The sequence below is a fragment of the Myodes glareolus genome, chromosome 5 (assembly GCF_982192425.1).
Source record: "Myodes glareolus chromosome 5, mMyoGla1.1, whole genome shotgun sequence".
In the NCBI taxonomy this organism is placed as follows: Eukaryota; Metazoa; Chordata; class Mammalia; order Rodentia; family Cricetidae; genus Myodes; species Myodes glareolus.
Genome location: NC_142030.1, coordinates 30,815,467 through 30,839,649, shown reverse-complemented (window position 1 = coordinate 30,839,649; position 24,183 = coordinate 30,815,467). Strand labels below are relative to the sequence as shown.

The window sequence follows — 24,183 nt, the reverse complement described above, 5'->3', positions numbered from 1 at the left end:
GCTCCTGATTGCTTTCATAAAAAGCAGGTATACCAGTTGGTCCTGTCAAACCAGAAATATTCTTCTTTATGTTTTTTCCACTTTAAAAGTTTGATCATATCTGGAAATTTTAATTAAGACACTGGCAGATTTATTTATCCTTTTCCCCAGCACCTTAGCAGTTCTACTGCCTGAACTAGTTACTAGGCATTCACCTTGGTGTTAAACAGGTGTATAGAGTCTTAAATTTATTTTAAAAAAACAAAACAAAACAAAAAAACCCCTCTGGCTTGAAGACCACAGTTCAACAATGGTACTTTCATTGTTTTTAGGTTTTAATTCTTCAATTTACTCTTGCTTTCCCAAGAGTGCTTTGAGCTTCCTAAAATCATGAATAGATGGTGATTCCTAACTGAAAGGCTTTCTGTACCAACAATGACTTTTCCTAATTTCTTGCTGACCGATGCACAGTCACAGCACTGTACAATTATATTATCTGACTTCACAAAGTTTCTACGTAGATTGAGTCTATAAATGCATACATTGTACATCACTTTCAATGTGAAATATTTAGAAGCTGAAAATACTTGCATTCTTACATAATGATACACTGCTTCTTTATAACCTTTCAATGTTAAAAGGCTTTGCAAATATCCAAACACCAAAAAGAGCTGAAGCTTCCAAATAAAACACACTCATAGTGTATGTGTGTATCACAACACACACACACACACCACACACACACATATATATATGTGTTATCAAATATATGACAGACAACTGCAAATTCTAAGTCCATATATAAAAGAGGTTTATCTGTTGATTCCTCAAAACAAGCTCGCCTGTAGCCCAGGCTGGCCTCATTTGCTACCAGCAGATGGTGAGCGTGAACATCTCATCTTCCACATGCACCTCTCCCAGTGCTTTTTTTATGGACCAACAGCAACAGCATCGGCCCCACCCCGGGGAGTTTCTAATGACTACACAATGAATTCCGTGTAGACTGCAGATTTTGCAAAAATACAGTTTTAATCTACCTCAATCATCACCTAAAGTGAAGCAGAGTGACCAAGACATCCAAAATCCAAAACCCCATGGTCAACATTTAGAACCTCAAAACAAAAACAGGGAAAACAGCTTCCTGACCATATATAGTGCGGTTGACTGGACCTGAGTATCACAGATACCTAGGTATTCTTTCCGTGAACAGGATGAGGGACAGTGAAAGGAAAGTTGAAAATGGAAACATTCAGCTCAACCTCAATCCAGTAACCATATAAACTTGGTTCCCAATTGAACTCAGACCAGAGTCTTTCTTAATGTGAAACTAGGCTCTACCACTCAGACAAACAAGCTTTTCTACAGAAATTCTTGAAACCAACCAGCCAACCAAAGCTACCCTCCAAGACACATTCCTCAACGACAGAAAACTGCTTGAAACGGAACCAAAACTGACAACAGGCCAACAAGAGAAAATATTCAGAAAAAAGGTGGAAAAGGAAAAATAAACTTATTATTTTTTAAAAAACATTTTACAAAAACAACAGAAGAGGGCGCTCTGTGAACTTGAAAACAAAGAGACCATAGGAAACTAACTAGACACAAGACAATAATACAAAGCAACTGGGCAGGGGTGAACAAAATCTCTAGAAAAGGTAAAAAATAAATAAACAGGAAAAATTCTACAAGAAACATTTGAGTGATTAAAACACAATGAACAACGCCTAAAGAGAAATGAAAAACAAAACGGAAGCTTTTTTTTTTTTTTTTTAATAGAATCACAAAGACAGGAACAAAGTGACACCAGCAAAACACTAGAGTGGGCAGCTCCAAGCATCTGCCACACAGAAACAGTAAACGAGAAAAACCCTACAGAACCAGCTTTGCTAGACTCCAGAAAGCATGCAGACTTAGAGCAGTGCATAAACACTTCAGATCCAAGTAACGCTAACAGCAAAGTAGGCCAGGCTCTAATACTGCATGTTCTCTCAAATACAGTCTAGGTTTTATACTGTGTGTGTGTGTGTGTGTGTGTGTGTGTGTGTGTGTGTGTGTGTGTGAGAGAGAGAGAGAGAGAGAGAGAGAGAGAGAGAGAGAGAGAGATACGAGGGTGGAAGGATGACTGGGGTGAGAACAAGGTCTGCAGAGAACAGAGGAAGCAATGAAGGAAAAGTCCCGGCCTTTCCCTTCCATGGAGAACCCAGACTTCACGTGCACTCGAGTACGCACACTCACACACATATGTCATGACATGTTTATGACAAGAAAGCAGAAGAGGACTATTTGGGGAGAGGAAAAGAATCAGCAGGAGCAGGGAGATAGGAGGATTAATAGGAGAAAAATGTGAGCAAAGAAAAATGATATATACATGCATGAAAATTTCACCAAAAAGCCAATAATACCATGAACTTACTTAAAAAATATGTATAATTTTAAATGACTTCCTTAAAAAAGAGAAAGAAAAAGCAACAGACAATTTCAAAATGGTAAGAAATTCTGTGGCATCACTTACCCTTGGCCCGCCTACTCTCCGGAACAGTAGAAATCTGGCAATGCCAACACGCGTTCCCAGAATGGGACCTTGGTACCTGGCTCCAGAGGGAGCAGACCAGACTGTAATCACAAATTATCGTGTATTTGAACCTCGATGGAAGTGACATGAAGGACAGACACAGAGCTCACCCAGACTAGAGCGGCTGGTACTGCTTGAACAATGCAAAATACCCATCGTAAGCGGTGCCCCCTAAGAAAGTTAGTGATGTTTACCAATGCTACAGATTAATAGAAAAAGCCAACCTTGCAGTCATCTCAACTAATGCAGAGAAGGCATCTGACAGACGTAACAGCCTCTCACATAAACACACAGGAAAAGGGAACTAGCAGGCAGTGTCCTGACATGAAAATACACACCTGACCTTCATGAGTCAGTGACAACTTATAAGAGTGACAACTTATCTTCAGGGTAAAACCACAGACTAAAGCCATTTGTGTGTGACATGGGGAAGAAAGAAAGAAAGGCAGTAATAAAATAACCACTATGCCAATGAAGAGAAGAGCGCTGGAGAATAACAAAGCGGTAGGCAGCTGAGAACAGCCGAGAAACAGAAGGACTTAGCAAAAAGAAGCAAGGTGTGTGGCTGTGTGAATGGGGGCAGGGAGTGTGGACACTGCACCCAGAAATAAGCCGGGCAGCCCTGCTGAAGAAAGACTGGCAGTCCTACCTAAAGAACGAGCTCCAATTCCAGGGTCTGGGTCACCGCCTGTGCCCTCAGGGCTGTTTGGCTGTGCTACCTTGCAAGAATCTATTATCTAAAACTGAGCTAGCCTAAGTGGCCTGGAGTGTCTCTGGCAGCACTTGCTCCCAGTACATGACCTCACGGTAGCCCTGGTTCTTGAACATGTTCCTTTGACCTGCACATGCTACCACTCCATGAAACCCTTGGCTTGGATTCAAGACCAGCGTGGGAGCTGCACAGACAAAAAGTTCAGTTCTTATAGAAACACAGTTGTTTAATTATAGAAAACAAAGACTTAAGTATTTTCCTACTGCCGCTGCTTAACACAGAAGCATCAAATAAGTATAACTCTGGTTTATATTTTGTTAGAATGTTTGATTTTAAAAACTAATGTTTGTGTTCTTGATTTCAACTTCATGTAAATTTGTTATTCTGGTTTGGGATTAGGACAAAACTTTCAACAATTTCTTAAATGACCTTCAACATATTTCTGCCATTTTGTCTATATATTTATACAAGTGGTGTTCTCGGTATTAATGATCATAAAATCAAAATACTGATTCACCCTGAAAAACTCTGAAGATACTCTAAGTCTTATAGTATCAAGTATTAAGACATGGTAAATAGATAAGAACAGCCATGTTACTAATATGCAATTTTGCTTTCATCCTTAACAAATATGAAAATCGCACACTTATCACAGATCTATCTTAAATTAATTTTACAATTTATTCCAAGCAAATGTTTGGTTTGCATATTGGTTCTAGAGTTTTATATAACCATGGTTACATACAAATTTCTCAAGTGGCAAAGAGTCAGGTATAGAAAGAGTCAAAACATGCCAGGTACTGGAAACCTAGCCAACTACCCGGAGCTAGTGAAGTAGATCTTGGAAGAAAACCTACAATTGCTACTTGACTAAACCAGCCTAATTATTACCAAAATTCTAAATATTTATCCTTATACACCTGATAAATGTGGTTTGCGTTTACCCTCACCAAAGAAATTTCTCTTTGCTACAGATAGCATTCCAGGAAACCATAACTGAGCAAGTGCAGAGAACAGGAGGTCATGTGGTACCCAGTCCCAACTGAGGTATCTACAACACAACTGCCCCCAAGGCTCGTGGCTTATAGTAGAGGAGGGTGTAAAGGCTGTAAAAGCCAGAGGCAGGAAGTTGACTGTGAGATTGTGTCTCTTAAAAATGTCAGAGCAGCTATACCCATGAGGCTATCTAACAGACGTTAAAGCACAGATCGACAAGTCTGCCTTAAAGATCTCAGTGCTGCTCTAGCTCCCTAGACTTCCAAAGCACTTGGGACACAACCCTTCTTAAAGCATAAACTACCTTGGTGAGTATAAACTAGGCTTCTTGACAAAAAGGGAGAATTCACTAGTTAGCAGACTGCAATGTTAACTGTTACCAGCAGAGGTCACTGGTATACAAGAACTAAAGCTACTATAGCGAAGACCACACTGGCAGACCTGCGTTTAGAGTCTGAGCAACACATAGAAAGCCAGCAACAGGAAAGAGAGAGAGAAGGATTCTGAGGGCCCAATCTAACCCAGTTGGTGAGTTTCTGGTTCAGTGAAAGACCCTGTTTTAAAAAATCAAAGGTTGAGTGGACTGGCAGAATGACTAAGGGAATAACGGTGGTTGCCACCAACCCTGCAGATCCGTTCCCAGGACCACACAGTAGCAGAGAACTAACTTGTACAAGTTGTCCTCTGACCTCCACATGCATCTTGCAAGTACTACATGCACATGCACACACACATACACAGAGAGAGACACACACCACAAATAAGACTAACAAACCGTTAACCAAACTGATAAAAGAAAGAGAAAATACAAACTAACAAAATTAAAGATGAAAAGGAGAAGTTTAAAATAAATACCAATGAAACCTACAAGCTCAAAGCTGAAGAGATGTCTCAATCACTAAGATGCTTGCAATGTAACAACCATGAGGACACAACTTTGGATCTCCAGTACCCACGCAAAAAGTTGATGTGGCCATGCATGACTACAACTTCACTACTGGAGGACAGAGGACAGAAGGATCACTGGGGTTTGTTGACCACCAGCCTATCCAAAAAAAAAAAAAAAAAAAAAAAAAAAAGTGAGCTCTATCTTCAGTAAGACACCCATTTCAGAGAATTAAGGCAGAAAGTGAGAGAAAACATCAACGTCCTACTCTGGCTTCTAAGAGCAGGGCTGATACAAAAGTGTGAATACACCATCACCCCCAGCAAGCACACACAAATGTGCACTTACAAACAGAAACACACACACACAGATGTAAGCGGAGGCTATTCTCTCATTTCCCGGCCTCTAGGACCCAAATAATCACACAGAAACTATATTAATTACAACACTGTTTGGCCAATGGCTCTAGCATATTTCTAGCTATCTCTTACAACTTAAATTAACCAATTTCTATTAATCTGTGTATCACCACGAGGCTGTGGCTTACCAGCAAGGTTCTGGCATCTTTCTCCTTGACTCCGCCTACTCTCTCCCTACATTCAGTTTAGTATTCCCACCTACATATATTCTGCCCTGCCATAGGCCAAAGTTAGTTTCTTTATTAACCAATAGTAATAAAACATATTCATAGCATATAGAGGGGAATCCACATCACACAGAGACATATATCAATGGAAAAAAAGCAGGGAAAAGAAAAGTACAAAAGAGAAGGGGGAAAGGGTGTGAGAGAATAACACAACGAGGGACACAGAGAAGAGAAAAGCAAGATACACACAGACCTGTGGTCTTAACATTGGGGAGGCAGAGACAGAATACCTGGGATTTGCTCAACTTTGGTGAAAGACACATCTCAGAAAATAATGTTGGGCACGGCAGCAAATGCCTTTAATCCCAACACTTAGGCAGAAGCAGGCAAATCTATGAGTTCAAGCCCAGCAGAGTCTACATAGTGCAGTCCAGGCCAGCCAAAGCTATATGGTAAGATCCTGTCCTGATAAACAAGGCAAAGGGGCTGGAGCACCCACATGGTGATTCACAACTACCTGCAGCTCCAGTTCCAGTGACTCTTATGTTCCCTTCTGTCATCCATACACATACACATGCAGGCAAAACACTCATACATACAAAAATAAATAAGGTGGAGAGAGATCGAGGAAGAAACCCAACACTAAACTCTAACAGGCACACATACAAGCTTTTGCCACACACATGTACAGAGATACCATATACATTCAAACAAAAATACACAGAATCATTACAGAATACAGAAGACATACTGTAAATGATAGAAATTGAGACACGACAAAATTTCTAGGAACATGGCCTACCAAAAACTTAAATCAAGAGAAAATAAGTAGACTAAATACATCTCTAACAAGTACATAATTGAAGAAATAAATAGTCTTTCAACAACAAAAGTCTGGGATGGTACAGATTCATTGCTGGATTCCACAGGACCTTTAAAAAGACCTGACACCTGCTCTTCACCTGTTCTATAAAACAGAAAGAGAAAGAACACTTCAAACTCATTTTATGAAGCTATTATTACCCCATACCAAAACCAGACAAGGACACACACACACACACACACACATACACACACACACACCCCACCATCACCACCACCACCACCAACAACATGCAGACCAAACTCCCAGATGAACATAGATATAACAATTCTCAATAAAGAGCCAGCAAAATGGCTTAGCAGGTAAAAGTGCTTTCCAGGGGCTGGAGAGATGGCTCAGCAGTTAAAGAGTACTAGCTACTCTCCTAAAGGACCTGGGTTCAATTCCCAGCACATAACCATCTGTAATTCCAGTTCCAGAAAACTAGAAGCTCTCTTCTAGCTTCCTTGGATATAACACATGTATCTGATGCACAAACTTACGTTCAGGCAAAATAGCCATACACATAAAAAATAATACTACTAAAATAATTTTAATTTTTTTGTTTTTTTTTTTAAAAAAACTTTTTTCTCATTTAACATACCAATCCCAGTTCCCACTCCCCCACTCGACTGCTCCCTTCATCTTCTCTCCCACCCCAACTCCAGCTACTCCTTGGGTGATATGGGGGTCCTTCTGTATACGTGTTGCTTTTATTGGTTAATGAATAAAGAAGTTGGTTTGGCCTGTGATAGGGCAGAATAGAGCTAGGTGGAAAAACTAAACTGAATGCTGGGAGAAGCCATGTAGCTGCCAGAGGAGAAAGACACAAGCCACCAGTCAGAAACTTGCCAGTAGACCACGAGTCTTGTGGTAAAATATAAAATAATAGAAATGGGTTAATTTAAGATATAAAAGTTAGTTAGCAATACGCTTAAGCTATTGACCAAACAGTATTGCAATTAATATGGTTTCTGGGTGGTTATTTTGGGTCTGAGCAGCTGGGAATGAATGAGCAGCCTCTGTTAACAAATTGGCACCAACATGGTTAACTAAATCCACATAAAAACCTGAGAGGGTATGAAAAGGAATCCTAGACACAGACACAGACACAGACACAGACACACACACACACACACACACACACACACACACACAAGAAAAAAGCCAAAAGCCAAAAAACAGAGTTTAAGGCAGCTTCTTGTTCTGTTTGCTGGCAGGATGCAGAGAGACGTGGCTCCTTTAAGAGGTTTCCTGACTCAGCTGTAGCAGTAAAACTGCTCAGCTCCCTTAAAAATGGCAGCTTTCTATTTTGCCAGTACAAACAGCTCTGACTCTTTCAGGAGGTCTGGCTACAGAACATTTAAATGGGGTTTGTGAGCAGAGTGCTACAACTTGTTTAATGGCAATATAGACCCACTGTGTGCCTGAAAATGGGGCTGTGAGCATGGCTTGCAGAACTGGCACTAAGCAGACCTTTGCCACATTGGACTGAGTGAAGCCAAAAGGCAAAGCAACCTTAGTCCTAGCCATGCTGCTTAACATTTTAAGAAGCGATCCTGGTCAGAAAAGGATTTAAAACACACAATAAAGACAAATTCAGATGAAAAAGACTTCTTAATGGGTCACAGTGTTGTAAAAATGTACATAGGCTTGAGAGAGAGAAGAAAAAGACTACACAGAGTGATGTTGGTTGTCAGTTTGCTGTATGTTGCTTTTAGTATGTTTAGATAATTTATGTTTAGATGTTTCTTATATCCCTGATCTCTCCAAGACCTTTATCATGAAGGGGTGTTGGATTTTGCTGAATGCTTTTTCAGCATCTAATGAGATGATTGTATGGGTTTTTTTCTTTCAGTTTATTTATACAGTGGATTACATTGATAGATTTTCATATGTTGAACCATCCCTACATCTCTGCTATAAAGTAAATTCGATAATGGTGGAAGAGTTGTTTTTTTTTTTTCTTGGATTTGGTTTGCCAGTATTTTATTGAGTAATTTTACATCAATGTTCATGAAGGAGATTGGTCTCTAATTCTCTTTCTTGGTTGAGTCTTCATGTGGTTTTGAAATCAGGGTAACTGTAGCCTCATAAAAGAGTTTAACAATGTTCCTTCTGTTGCTATTGTTTGGAACAATTTGAGCAATATAGGTATTAGCTCTTCTTTGAAGTTCTGGTAGAATTCTGCACTGAAACCATCAGGTCCTGGGCTTTTCTTGGTTGGGAGGCTTTTGGTGACTACTTCTACTTCCTTACAGGTTATAAATTTCTTTAAATTGTTCATCTGGCCTTGATTTAATTTTGGTATATGGTACCTATCAAGAAAACTGTCCACACCTTTCACAACCCTAAAGCCTGAGTTCAATTCCCAGAACCTACAGAAAAGAAGAAAAGAAAGGTGTCCACAAAGATGTACCCTGACCTCAGCACACATATAATGGCAGGTATATACTCATACATATATGTGCACAATAATAATAAATAAAATTTTAAATTCTCGAAAACAGACTTACAAACTAAATTCAAAAACACATTTTAAAGATCATATACCATGATCAAATGGACTTTATTTCTGGGATGACAGGATGGCTCAATACACACAAATCAATATATAATCTATCTCATGGTCTCCAGAATTGAAAAACAAAAGCTGCATAATCAACTGAATAGATCCTCAAAAGACCTTTGCTGAAGTTCAACATCCCTTTATGGAAAGAGCCCTAAAGAAACTAGAACTAGAAGTGCTACATCTCAACACAGTAAACCCACATCTGACAACCCGATAGTCAGCATTATGCCAGCAGGAGAAAATGAAGAGCACTCCCTTGAAATGAACAATGAGACAGGAGTGTCCACTTTGTATACACTCTTATTAAAACAATTCTTAAAGTCTTCAACAGAGCTAAGAAAAGAAGGCAAACTGCTAACCCTGTTAGCAGATGACATGGTCTTAGACTTAAAAGTCCCTCAAGATTTCATCAAAAAACTCTTTGATCTGATAAACACTTTCAGTAAAGTAACATAATACAAATTATCACAAAAACAAAGCTGCTTTTCTATGTACCAGTAACAAGCCTGCTGAGAAAAATCAGAGGGAAATCCACACAACACCTAGGAATACACCTAAGCAAGGAAGTCAAAGAACTGCAATGAAAACTGCACAACACTGAGGGGCTGCAGAGACGGCTCAGTAGTCAAGTATGCAAACTACTCTTGCAGAGGATCCAAGTTAGATCCCCAGAACTCACACAGGGCAGTTCACAACTTCCTGTAATTCCTCTTCTGGTCTCTGAGGACACCACACATGTACACAGATCCACATATAGACAGACACATGCATGTGCATAATTTTTAAAATAAATCTTTAAAAACACTGAGAGATTGAAGAAGACAACCAAAGATGGAAAGACTTCTCCAAACTCAGATTCACAGAAAAATACTGTGAAAATGGCTGTATTAATGACCATGATCTACAGTCAATGCAAGCCAGACCAAAATTTCAATGGTACTCTAAACAGAACTTGAAAACAAACAAACAAAAAAAATCCTGAAACTCACATGTAAGTACAAATGTTCCTTAACAGACAAAATAATCCTATGAAAAAAGTAATGCCGAAGATATCACAATACTTGACCTCAATTATGTAAGAGACACATAAAAAAAAAAACCAGCAAAGCACAGTCAAAAGGACTAATAAGGACTAACAGAATAGAATAGTGAACTCAGAAATCAGCCCATGCATCTAAAGTCACCTAAATTTTAACAAAGCATTTTAAAATAAATGCTTAGGCTAGGTCTTTTAAGTTTTTTCCAGATAGCCCATTATTAGTTCTTGATGTTACTTGAGCTATTAGAGTCCTTTTCAGTCCTGGCCTAGCTTGTTTCATGAAGTGTTTCCTTATGTCTTTCTCGGACAGCTTAAATATGCAATCAGACTAAATGCCAACCAAGAAGTAAACAGACGGTTGGAGAGATTGTTCAGCAAAGACCACTAGCTGCTTACAGAAGACTTGAGCTCTGTTCCTAACACCCACACACAACTGCCTGTAACTTCAGCTCTTAAGGATCTAATGCCCTCTTATGGACTCAGCAGGCACTGGACACACATGGTGCACTTACACACACGCAGGCAAAATGCTTACACATAAAAATTTTTTAAAGAAATGAACAAAAACATGGCATATATACACAGTCGAGTTATTATTCAACCCCAGAAGGAATAAAACTGACATATGTGGAAAAATGGAGCTGGGAGATCAAAATAGTAAACAAAATAAGCCAGACTGGAAAGACAAACATTGCATTTTTTTTCATATACAGAGCACACACACATTGTGCTAGTTAATTCCCTGTCAACTTGCCTAGATTTGGAATTCCTATGAGACACACCTCCAGGTACATCTGAGAAGGTGTTTCCGGGGAGGTTTAAATGAGAGAAGACCCACTCTGAAAGTGGGCACATCATTCCACAGGTTAGTGGTGCTGGACTGAAAAAGGAAAAACAGAAACGAAAACGAGCACCAGGATTCACAGCTCTCTGCTTTCCTGACTGCGTGGCAGTGCGAGTGGAAAACATCAAAGTAGAAACGGGAGACTATCAGGGGAGGAAGACAACTGGAATCGTGCTTCTTGATTGTCAGCTGGGAGGCACTACCAACTTTCGGGCACGCCTGTGAGGAAGTTTTTATATTGTGTTGGGTTAATTGAGGTGGACAAACTGACCCTAAATATGGGTACATCACTCCCTGAGCTGGGTTCTCAGATCAAACAAGAAAGCAAGCTGAGCACCAACATTCATTTCTCTGCTCGCTGAGTATGGATACAATGTGAATCAACTACTCATGTTCCTTGTATATTAAGGGCTATACAGTATCATTAAAAGAAGCAACATTAATAGCTTCCACCTACAGACCCCCTGTGATGTGCAGATATGTGACATGTATCACTTCCAATCCTCATAAGACTATCAAGAAGATATTAACATCTCCATTTTATAGATAAAAAACTGAGACTCAGGCACATTAAACCGATGGTAACAGTCTCACAGCGATTGCTGACTTGACACTATGATTCCAAAACAAAAAATTCCAAACCACAATGTCTGCCCGCCTTCCTCTTAAATTAACCACTCTCTGATATTTAATTCAAAGCTCTCATAAAAATCTCACAAAATTTTAAAATTTTCATGAAGCAAGGAGAATAGCTTGAACTCATTTTAAACAAGAATCCACCACTGAGTCAAATCATTTTAATTTATAATACTTACTAGGCACCCAACTATAGAGAAAAACCATATACCTAGAAACACTAAAAATAAAGTATGAATCAAATAGCTAAATTCTACAAGATTGATGTGAAGTGAAGAGAGGCACACTTATGTGTGAGGGTGGTGCCTAGATTGAGAAGGCAAGGAGGAGGAGGAACAGGTATGGCAGCACATTTATATATAGTCATGACCCAGCTCTAAAGAATAACAAAAACCAGAGAAACAAGGGCAGAAATCCAAGACATAATGTAAAAGGGGGCCTTGGCACTAGACAAGAATGTTGAAGACTTCTTAATACAGGCAAAGATCTGATTAAAATATTGGTTTAGGCCCCTGTATTCAGGTGCAGTTATGGGTTGCCTGTGCCCTGGCCATAGTTACTGCAGGGAGGAAATGCTGAAAGCCTCACCCTGTATTAGGAAGGTCCGTTCCTGTCCATGTCAAACCTCAGTGCTGTGGAACACATCTTCCTTCTCACAGTTTCTTGGTCTCCTGACTGCTCACTGAGTGTCCACTGTCAGTGCTGGGCAGTGCCCTCAGGGGCTTATGGAAGGGGAAGTAGAAGCAGGGCTCTACCTTGAGGGTTTATTCTGGCCTAGTTTTGCAAGCGTCCCATCAGCCCCAATCACATCCTCCTGCGGAACAAACAGCTTTTCCTGTACTCTGTGGCCACTACAGAAGACCGGCCTCTGGAAGCCTGTGTGCTAGAAGGCTACCTGACCCCTCTCCTCCTTGCCTCCCAGCTGTTTGTGGACACCAGGTAACCAAGGAGTGGAAAGCAAGACCACTACACACAGGGAAACCAGAGACACTGCTCACTCAGAGCATCGGAAAACAGCTTTTACTCAGCTTAGCCATCGGCTCAGGCATGAGAGACTCCAGCATACAGTCTTCACACCGACACCGAAGAGGGCTGTATCCTGTTCCTGTGCCCACCTGCTACTGTCTGGAGTGACAGGAGATTTTCTATGCATTTGTTGTTAACTTTTCTGCTAATTCCCCAACAACCTTAAAGATTAAAAAAAAAAAAAAGGTTTAGGAAAGTTACTCTAACATCTCTGAGATACAGCAGTTATAGGATGAGCTTCAATCCAAGTCACTAGAAATAGGGAGATCATGACTTGCTCACTTTTGCCACCAGGATTTTAGTCCTTTCTTAGGAAGCACACACAGACTTTATATACATTTCTTTTTTAAGGCAAATTGTAATCTTCAAGAATTCTTTTTTTTATATTTATTTATTTATTATGTATACAATATTCTGTCTGTGTGTATGTCTGCAGGCCAGAAGAGGGCACCAGACCTCATTACAGATGGTTGTGAGCCACCATGTGGTTGACGGGAATTGAACTCAGGACTTTTGGAAGAGCGGGCAATGCTCTTAACCACTGAGCCATCTCTCCAGCCCATCTTCAAGAATTCATGTCAATATGTAAATGGTCAAAGCCTTGAGCAGATAACTTTTTATTTGAAAAAGTAATAATGATAATAATAATAATTAATAATCATAGGTAAATAAATAGAAGCAAAATGATACAACCTATGAAAAATAATTTTATTTGAGAAATGACAATTTTATCATGGGAAATGACTATCTGGGCTAAAGAAAATACACTTACAATGTGAAGTGCAGAGGCTCTGGTTTTCTACTACCACATGATTCAGGCGCTCAAATAGAGCCCACTCCCAATAGTCTTCCTGACACCCACTTCTTCTCAGAATAATAATATTCCCATTCACAATCCACTAATTCTTTTCAAGACTTTGAACTGAAATTTAGTAACAGAAAATAGCATCTTCATTATCTACCTCCACTTATGGCTTAAGCACAGACCCTAGACAATTCCCTTAGGAAAAATCTTGAGACCCAAGTTGGAAAAGTTGTGAAATTTTCTTTTAACTAATTTCATTAATTTGTTTGCATTGAGATAAGTCTCACTATGGAATCCTTAGCTGGCCTCAAACTCACAGATATCTACCAGCTTCTGTCTCCTGAGTGTTGGAATAAAATGTATGTACCACCATGCAAAATTTTCTTTTAAAGTATTGATATCTGGGCCAGTGAGATGAATCAACAAGTTAAAGCCTTTTACCATGAAGCCTGACAACCTAAGTTTGATCCTTGGAACATACACAGGAGAAGAAACCCTCCTTATGATCCATGAATGGCACATGAGAACACACACACTAAATAAAAGGATAAATTAGAATAAATACATTTTTAAAGAATTGATTTCTTTCACTTCCATAAAAGGCAATATCATTTACATCCAGAATTCAGCTATTTACAAACTATCCATAGAGAGCAAAGCTGAACAAAAAATCCATTGCCCATCAATGGCTCACCATAGCCATCATATCTGTTTTTTAAGCTTTTTCTATATGGCTGGACAAACTCCTATATATGCATTTTTTTCACTTAATGCACTTGTTACATTATTCCCAAACTACAGGGAAATAATTTAGAATTAAAAGAGATTAAGTAACTTGCTAAAAGTGCTCCCAAACTAGCAATGGGGAGAAAGGTGCATTTTAAACATTTTGTCTTACTGTTTGTTTTTGAAACAAGATATTACAAGTACAGGCTGCGTAGACTTCACCCAGGTTTGAACTTGTCATGTAGGCAAGGATGACCTAAACCTGAATTTCCTGCCTTTAGCTCCCAAGAGATAGAATTACAGGTGTGAGCCACCACACTGGGCAGATTTTAAACGGTTTTAACTTCACTATTTTGCTCTATTAACTCTACTTGTCTGGATATTTTATTGCTTCTTCTGTTTCTCTCAAGCCTCTGTAAAATAAGAATGATTTTACTTTCTACATCAGTAAGACAAGGCTGACAGTTGGCCAAGGGGCAAATAGTAGTGATGGTGAAAATAAAACAAACAGACCTTCTGCTGCAAAACCATCTGGAAAGGCAGGTTTGAAAATTTCTTTCAAAACTGCATGTACTACCTGATACCAACGATTTGACACACAGGTATAAACTGAGGTTTTCCCAGTTCCCATGTCCATAAGCATATTAAGTATTTGCTCATATCAGGTCCTATGCTAGCTCCTTTACACACATGCTCTCATCTAAACTCATGTGCACCATGATTAAGACAGTAGTTAAACGTACGCCCAAAGATTATACAAAAAAGTAAGGACATCAAAGATTCTTCACGACTACTAAAAATCCTTGGAGAGTAGAATCAGTTCTATCTTGAACCCTTAATAAAATGTATACTGAATAAACACTAAATAAATACTTTCAATATTTAATTGATTCATACAGTAATAAAATACTATATACTTGACCCATTGTTTACCAGTCATTTCCTGAGCATCTCTGATCATCAATTCAGCTAGCAACCAATTATAGAATTAGTTATATTAATTAACCATAGTAATTATATATTATAGTTTAATTATATGTAATTATATTATTCTATAATTAACTATGTTAATTAATTATATAATTAACATGTGACTATCGTAAACCACTCACACAACTGAATTTTAGTCAGCATTAAAGAAAAATGAAATCTGCAGGAAAATGAATGGAATTGGAAAATATTCTACTGAGTGTGGTAAGCCATACCCAGAGAGACAAACACTGGGTGTTCTCTCATATATGGATCTTGAACTCAAAGTTTTAGATAGCTATGCTGAGGTTGCAGTGTCTGAAGAGGCCAGGTATCAGGAAAGGAGACATGGGGCAGGGGGTGTTGAAGGGAGCAGGAAGAGTACATCATATTTATATAAAAGCAGAGGAGGGACTGTAGGAAAGAAAAGGGTTGAAGAGAAATGAGGAAATAAAGAGAGAGAAGAAACGTGGAGTTGGAGGAGGGGGGCCAATCAAAACTAAGAAAGCATGAAAAAGTCATATAGGAACCTACCATTTTATAGACTTTAAAAAAAAAAAGAAAAAAGAAACTGAACAGAAGTATTTCTCAAGGTGGTTAACACTGCTCCCAGAAGCCATAGGATTTCAAACCAAAATTCCAGTGTCAGCTATGGGATATTCCCTTATGATTGGTCAGGTAGTCCCCGCAGACTCTCAAAACACTACAGGCTCTTATATTTGCTCTTGGATACCCACCACCATAGTGCTAGCACCACCATAGTGCTAGAACAATCACACCCAGCTGTAGGTTGTTCCTGTTCCAATACCGAACTGCTTGGCAAGACATGCTACCACATGAATGTTCTAAGGGTAACCAACTGCTTTCTGATTGGATTGAAGAAACTCTCCAGGAGGGAATACATATATGCCTGCACCATAGAACTGGTGAAAAGCCTGTGAGAGGTCACATGCTCTATTGGAGAATCTAACACTGGTGTCTTTCCCAAAAAAAAACATGTGTTAAAACTGCTTTCTAAATATATATGTTTATACCCACAGACTCCTGTCACTCTCAGACTGGATTAGAGAAGCCTCTTGCAGCAGTGGGCAATAGTTAAACGGGAACACGACAGCTAGTGCTTAGACCCAAATGGGTTTTCTACATCACCCCATCCACGGTCGGTCCAGGGAACATCATAGAAGAGAGAGTGGAAGGGACTACAGGAAGTGAAGGGTGGGGAAGAATGCAGTATGGTGCTGTCTTCTGAATACAAAGTGGTCCTTACGATCATGAACATACACGGCTGTGACTTACCTGGGAAGAACTGAACAAAAAAGAAAACAAGGGAGAAAATGAGAGAGGGAAGGATAGAGACCAAGAGAGGAAGAAGATAAAAGCACAGATATAAGGGGGAGACTTATTAGAAAGAAGAAAGTCTGGAGTAGGAGGAAGGGATGAGAAGGTAGTAAGCGTTGAGTGTACTCAAAGTTCATTGTATATAAGTATGATATTGCTAAAAATTTTTAATTAAAATTTTAAAACTGGGAGTGGGCATGGTGACAAACATTTCTAACCTCAGCACTCAGGAGGCAGGCAGATCTGTGAGCTCCAGGTCAACCTGGTCTATATATTGAGTTCCAGACCAGCTACATAGCAGGCCTTGTCTCAAATAAACTGGAAATAACACTAATCTCCATCCAAACTGTATGACAAACAGAGCTTGGTTGAACACACCTGTAAATCAAATACTCAAAAGGCTAAGGAAGAAACTGCAGAAAACAACAAAAACCCATAATATAATCATCTGATGAAATACAATCTTCACAAATAATGAAGTAGGGCTGTAGTATCAGGACAAAGATATAATTAAGATATAATCCATTTTTGTAAAATCAATGATATAGGCTGCACTATTAGTATCTTAGTCTATTGCTGCAATGAAACACCACAACCAAAAGGCAAGTTGGGGAGGAAAGGGTTTATTCAGCTGACACTTCCACATTGCTGTTAAACACCAAAGGAAATCAGGACAGAAACTCAAAACAGGGCAGGAACCTGGAGGCAGGAGCTGATGGAGAAGTCACGGAGGAGTGCTGCTTACTGGCTTGCTCAACCTGCTTTCTTATAGAACCCAGGACCAGCCCAAGGATAGCACCACCCACAATGGGCTGGGCTCGCCCACATCAATTACTAATTAAGAAAATGCCCTACAGCTGGATCTCATGGAGGCATTTCTTCAACTGAGGCTCCTTTGTCTCTGATGACTCTAGCTTGTGTCAAGTTGACACAAAACCAGCCAGTACAATTAGGAAGTAAAAAATTGGAAGATTATACACCAACAGAGTGCTTATCTGCACAAAGAGAAATCTGAAAATGAACACTTGAGGATTTAGGCAGAACTCCCACCCTGCCATGCTGCCAGCCAAGCAGGCACCCCAGGAAGCACTAAGACAACGCCCCAGCCCACCTGGTGTGGGAAGTGAGTAAGAAGGTGACAGAGCGATGGGAGAGAAAGAAGCAATCAAATAAGCAGTGGAGAAATGGAAGAAGAGCAGTTTGTGAGCTATGAAGTGAGCTGGAACTAGAGATACGAAGGCTGTTCTTGCTCCTTGGGAAAAGGTGAGTTACACTGCCCATCGATTGAGCCAGTGACAAACACAAGTGCTAGAGGATCTATGCCGTCTTCCAGTCAGAAAACTGACCACTGTACGAGTCACTGACTCCCAGAGCTGCATCCTAGCCCAGGAAGGAGAGCAGCACCTACAGAATGGAGACCCACAACTGACTGGACATGTCCTGCAGTGTTTATTTCTCATCAGTGGCCTATCTGCTATCTCTATAGTAGGTTGTAGTGGCAGTTCAACCATGAGACTGGACAACTCTGTTAAACTACAGTTTTATCCTGCTGCATTGAACTTTGGCCAGAGATTTATTTCCTTTGGAAGTTTCGGGTTGGACAAACACTTGAAGACACCCAGAGCCCCTGCTCACCACCACACAGAATGGGCAGGAAGAAGACACCCAGACACCCTGGCCAACTCTTGGTCTGCCAGCAGCACAAACCACTATTGTGTGCAAGCATGGGGTGGAGAGATGGGAGAGAGAGGAGCAGAGGACCTTGAGCACTACAGAGATGGGCAGATCTGAAGATACAGGGGAGAAGAGCCTGGGTGAGGAGCGTGCAAAGCCTCCTGAGGTCATGTGAAGTCCCAGCCCATGCTGCCGCTGAGGGCCATGTCTGGGTCTGTGTTGATGCCCATGGCCCATGTTACCACCAATGGCCATGTGGATGGCCTTGGTCTGGACTGCCACCTGGGACAATGTTGATATTCAAAGGCTGCAGGGTTGGCCCTGTTCCTCACTCAACACTAGGAGGAGCTGCCCCTGTCCTTCACTGGCTGCAGCACTTGGGAGAGCAGGCCCTCCATCTCACCTGGGCGGCATAGTAGAGCTGCCCCTATCGGCAGGGTGAGGGTAAGCTGGCCCCAAGGGTGGAAGAGTACGAGAGTTGACCCCACCCATCATCTGTCATTCAGTGGTGTGGGCTGTGACAGGCAGGAGAGCTGGTTTCAGGGCTATGGGAGTGGGAGACCTAAACCTTCCCACCGCCAGCTGCAGCACTCAGGAGAATGGGCCCTCACCTGGGTAACGCAGCAAGTCTGGCCCTGGTAGTTGAGAACAGGAGAACTGGTCCCACACCCCTTGCTGCCTGAGGCATTGAGTAAGTTAGGCAGGGCAACTGGAAAGTTCACCCGAGTGATGAGGTCTGCTGGTGGGCTGACCAACCAGCTATCACCCAGGCCCAGAAACATGGCTATGAGTTGATCCACCCCAATATCCACCCCATCTATGCTGGGGTGGGGCACAGGTGCTGTGCACATGAAAGGACCAGTCCTGCAGATCCAAAGATGCAGCATCTCCATGGCACAGGGAAACAACAGGATATGCAAGAGGAGTCCCAGTGAGGGCCCAGTATTGATAGTGTAGCAGAGTCAGAGGCCTCAAACAAGAATGACTCACTGCAATGAACACTCTGTATGAACTAAAGGATATACTGTGTGACTCACTGTGACACACTACAGCTTCCATGGCAAGATGTTTTTCTTTTAAATTTTATTTTTATTTTATTTTGTGGGGGAGGTTGCAAGGGCAGAGGCTGGACAGGAAAAGACAGGAGATGAATGGGATCAGAGTGCATGATGTGAAATCCGCAAATAAAAAGTTAAACATAACTAAATAATAAAGTATACAGTGACAAAAACAATCTTTATTCACTACAGCTAACACATCTTCAGTATCACACCATGATCACTTAGTGGAAAATTATGTAAAGAAGGTAAATGGTTAACTGGGAGGGAAACAACCAGCTGAAGAGATGGTTTGGTCAGTAAAGTGCTTTGCTGGACAAGCATGAGGACTTAGTTCAGAGCTGAAGCACTAAGCGTCATGTGGTGTGCACCTATAATACCTTCACTGGGAAGGCAGAGAAAGACAGGACCCTACAGCAGGCTGGCAAGCTAACCTGGTAGGTCCAATAGGTGAGCTGTAGGTTCAGTGAGGAATCTTTTCTTGAAAATAAGGTTGAGAGCAACAGAAGACACAGGACCCCAACCTCTGGCCCCCACACATACACTCATGCACCCACACATAGGGCATGCATATGCACACACACACATACCACTGGAGGTGGGGGGAACAACATAGAAATGCAAGTGTTGTCACAAAATGAGAGGGAAAGCACGCAAAAACAGACTTTTCCAAACACAAAATGGGTAAACTTCAAGGACGATCAAGGAGGGAAAATTCAATAAGTTAAGAGGTTAGTAACCTTATACACACACACACACACACACACACACACACGCACACAGCATCCAGAAATAAAGCTGTTGCCTTCAGCAATAAAATCACTTTCAAACTTTATTTAAAACCGAAGAGTTTTCACACCAACTGTGTTTTGTTCTTTAAGATTACAGAACTAAGCCGGGTGGTGCTGGCACACACCTTTAATCCCAGCACTCAGGAGACAGAAGCAAGGGGATCTTTGTGAGTTCAAGGCCACCCTGGTCTACAGACAGAGTTCCAGGACAGACTCCAAAGCTACACAGACAAATCCTCTCTTGAAAAACAAACAAAGAAACAAACAAATAAAAAGATTACAGAACTAAATTCTGAATAGAAAAAACTTTGGCAACCAACTGCTTCTATTTGGACATTTTTTTAAAACCTGGGAGTAATTTAAACCAAGGGCTTTAATATACTTATAGTCTCTAGCTTCCCTACCCTTCAAGCAATGTTACAAAACTAAAAAAGTATATTGATCTTTTATACAACAGCACATGTAATTTGGTTTTCATCATAAGATAAATGGAATTTAAAGTCAAGAAATAGGATGAGATCACCAACAGATCAAGTATAGATAAAGAAGAGGCCCAACCTTGAAGCAGCTCAAAGTTTAAGGGCCAAGAGAGATGAAGATAAAGAAAAGAAACTGGGAAGAATGATAGGCAAGTCTGAGAGAAACCTCAGATAAAACTCCTGAAAGCTGTGTGAGGTGTAAAGGGTATTTCCCAGGACTATAGGAGATAAACTGATGTGATTGGAGTAAGGTAAGAAACAGAAACTGACCACTGGAAATAACAATCTAGGAGCCATTAATAATCTTGGTAAGAACAATAGCTGAAACGGTCAAAATGAAATTAAAAGTACAGTAATGGAGAATAAAAGCCACAATGACTCAAGAAAATAGAGAAGAATGAGAGGTCACATATATAGACAAATCTTTTAATGAGCTATGTTTTACAGGGAAGCAAAGAAATAAACAAACATCGAAGGAAAAGTGACATCAGAAACTTATTTTTAGAAGTGATATTCTTGTCATATTGCCCAGAGTAGCCTCAAATTTCTAGGCTCAAGCAGTGCTCTCTCCTGAAAGCCCAGAGCAGACAGAACTACAGGCACTACTGTGCAGAATTAATGCTGTTGTGTAACAAGAGAAAAACACACTGATGTGGGAGCCCCCTCTGTGTGCTGTGATTACCATTAATAAATTAAAAAAAAAACTGCCTTGGCCTGTTGATAGAGCAGATCTTTGGTAGGCAGAAAAAACTGGACTGAATGCTGGGAGGAAGAAGGCAGAGTCAGGGAGATCCCATGGAGCCACCGGGGACAGACGCTGGGAATTTTACCCAGTAAGCCACTGCCACATGGCAATACAGATTAATGGAGATGGGTTAAATTAATATAAGAGTTAGTCAATAAGAAGTCAGAGCTCATGGGCCAAGCAGTGATTTAATGAATATAGTTTCTGTGTGATTATTTCAGGTCTACACTAGCTGGGCGGCCAGGATGAACAAGCGGCTCACTCCCCACAACAACACACTGTCTTATATTTTTTAAAAAAGCGACCCACCAGGGGCTGGAGAGATGGCTCAGAGGTTAAGAACACTGACTGTTCTTCCAGAGGTCCTGAGTTCAATTTCCAATAACCACATGGTGGCTTACAGTCATCTATAATGAGGTCTGATGCCCTCTTCTGGAATGTAGGCAGGCATGGAAACTGTAACACTGTATACAAAATATATATAAAATATACATAGATATATTTTAAAAAAGCGACCCACCACAGAGCAGAGACACCTGCCCTATCTTTCAAGGAACAGAGGTTTCCTTAACAAAGTCATTCCATACTTAGCTGAAGGATGAGTAAGGGTGTGTCAGGATGAAGGGGACCGAACAGCCTGAGCAACCGAGGATTAAAACCAACACCACAAGTAGGGCTGGCAAGGGAAGAGTCTGGAAGGATACTAGAATAGAAACTGGAGAAGACAAGAGACAAGACTAGAAAGGTAAGCAGTCACCAAGCCTTTCTTAAGAAGCATCAAGAAAGTATAATATAGATGACTGGGAACTCATCACTATAGATTTTTGGCAGGGAAATACTGAAATCAAACTCGTACTTCATTCAGGGCGGTAAAGGTTTAAGAAGTGCTAGACCAAAGTCTTGGACACTTGGTTACAATACATAAAAATGTTTTAAACTTGGGTAAGTTTAGAAGTAGTAAAAAGAGTTAATGATAGATTCTATAGGCTCAGTTTTGAAGACACAGGTTTCTAGCTTTGGCTACTTTGGGCAGTCCAAGCATCAGCTGTGTTTGGAAATGACTGGAGTCATTTCACTTTTAGATTCTCTGGAGCACATGCAGTGAGTAAGCACAGGCAGAAAAAGTACAGACATTAGCTGGTGTGGTGCACATACCTGCGATTCTGGATACTAGGGAGACTAAGGCAGGAACACTGCTAGCTGGGACAACTTAACAAGACCTTATCCAAAAGTAAATCTTTTTTTAAAAAAATAATTTATTTAACTTTATTTTATGTACATTGGTGTGAAGGTGTCATATAAGATCCCTTGGAACTGGAGTTACAGATAGTTGTGAGCTGCCATGTGGGTGCTGGGAACTGAACCCAGGTCCTCTGGAAGAATGGCCAGTGTTCTTAACCACTGAGCCATCTCTCCAGCCCCCCCAAAAGTAAATCTTTAAAAGAGGCCAAGAATGTGGCTCCATGGTAAAGAACTTGGCTCACAGGCATGAGGTCCGAGTCAAGCCTCAGTAGCACAGATATGCAAAGGAAGGGCAGGGATGGGGAATAGAAGAAAACAAATACATACATGACTGAAAAGCACAAGTATTAACTGATCACTAATGTTACACAAACTAGAGGTTGGAGAGATGATGCGGTGGTTAAGAGCATGAACTCTTCTTCCAGAGGCAGCTCATAACCAACCACCTACAACTCCAACTCCTAGGGGATCCACAGGCTTCTGTGAGCACCTGCACTCATGTGCACACACGCACACACACACACACACACACAGACATACACACACAATTTAAAATAATAAAAATTTAATTATATGAAATAATACTAATGTAGCTTAGAAAACAATAATTCAAACTCGTTAAGGAGAAACCAGTGGGGGAAATGCCTGAGTTAGTTTCTAGCAGAATAGTTAGAAAGTATATGGGGGAGGGATGATCAGGAAAAAGATCATACCTAAGAGGTCAGAAAAAAAGTCAACCACTACCTAATAGTTCTACCACCATACAACTAGAAGTCAAGTTGACCCAAATAAACTGCCAAAGAGCAGAAGAAATCTAGAAAAGTCACAAGACATTACAACCCCAAATCTCTAATTCTGAAAGTTAGAATTTACAGGGACATCTCTTCTTGGAGCCCCAAAGTAATCAAGCCAATCAGAGTGGAAAAGACTAAAGGGACCAAATAAATATACCACTACCTATGAGAAAATTGTTTACCATACTAGTAGAAGATAATTTACCATAAAAATTATTATTATATTAAATTGGTTATATGCTTTTTTAGCTTCTGGTTTTGGTTTTTTTTTTTTAAATTTTGGAAACAGGGTCTTGCTTTATAGCCCAGTCTAGCTTGAAACTCACTATGTAGTCCATGCTGGCCTCTAGATCCTTTTCAGTCTCCTCTGCTGAGAACTGGAACTACAGGTGTCTACTACCACATCTAGTTTTATTTTTAATAAAACAAAAACTACAGCAAAGAATAATAATAAAATGATCAGGAAGATGTTTTATCATTCCTGATTGCCATATGTCATCTCTTCATATAAACCAAGCTATCAACAATATAAAAACCATACAATCCTATATAATAAAGACATACATTTGAATATGGGTAATGTATAAAACTATGATATCAAATATATAGTATGACTAATGCAGATAACTTATCAGAAATGGGAAGAATCTTTGATGTTAGAAGGAAAAAATAAGGGATACATTTTCATTTCTTGTTTTAAAAAGGCCCTCTATTACTTTTTTGGTAGATAATTTGTCACTTATTCTTAGATGATTATTAGGTACTAAAACTAGTTGGGAATGATGCAGAGATGTTTGTCTGGTCCCCCACAAAGAACTCCACAAGGAACTTTAAAAACTCAGAAGCATATTT

General features: G+C 40.3%; 1 protein-coding gene and 1 non-coding gene across 26 annotated transcripts in view; one reads left to right on the top strand and one right to left on the bottom strand.

Annotated features, from left to right (window-relative positions):
* Slmap (sarcolemma associated protein) overlaps nt 1–24,183 on the bottom strand; it is a 129,302-nt gene that overhangs the window by 82,278 nt on the left and 22,841 nt on the right. The gene's annotated exons all lie outside the window — the stretch shown is intronic.
* Nucleotides 12,195–12,326, top strand: LOC125391985 (small nucleolar RNA SNORA71). Its single transcript, XR_007229346.2, has one exon. It is a non-coding gene; the product is annotated as a small nucleolar RNA SNORA71 (small nucleolar RNA).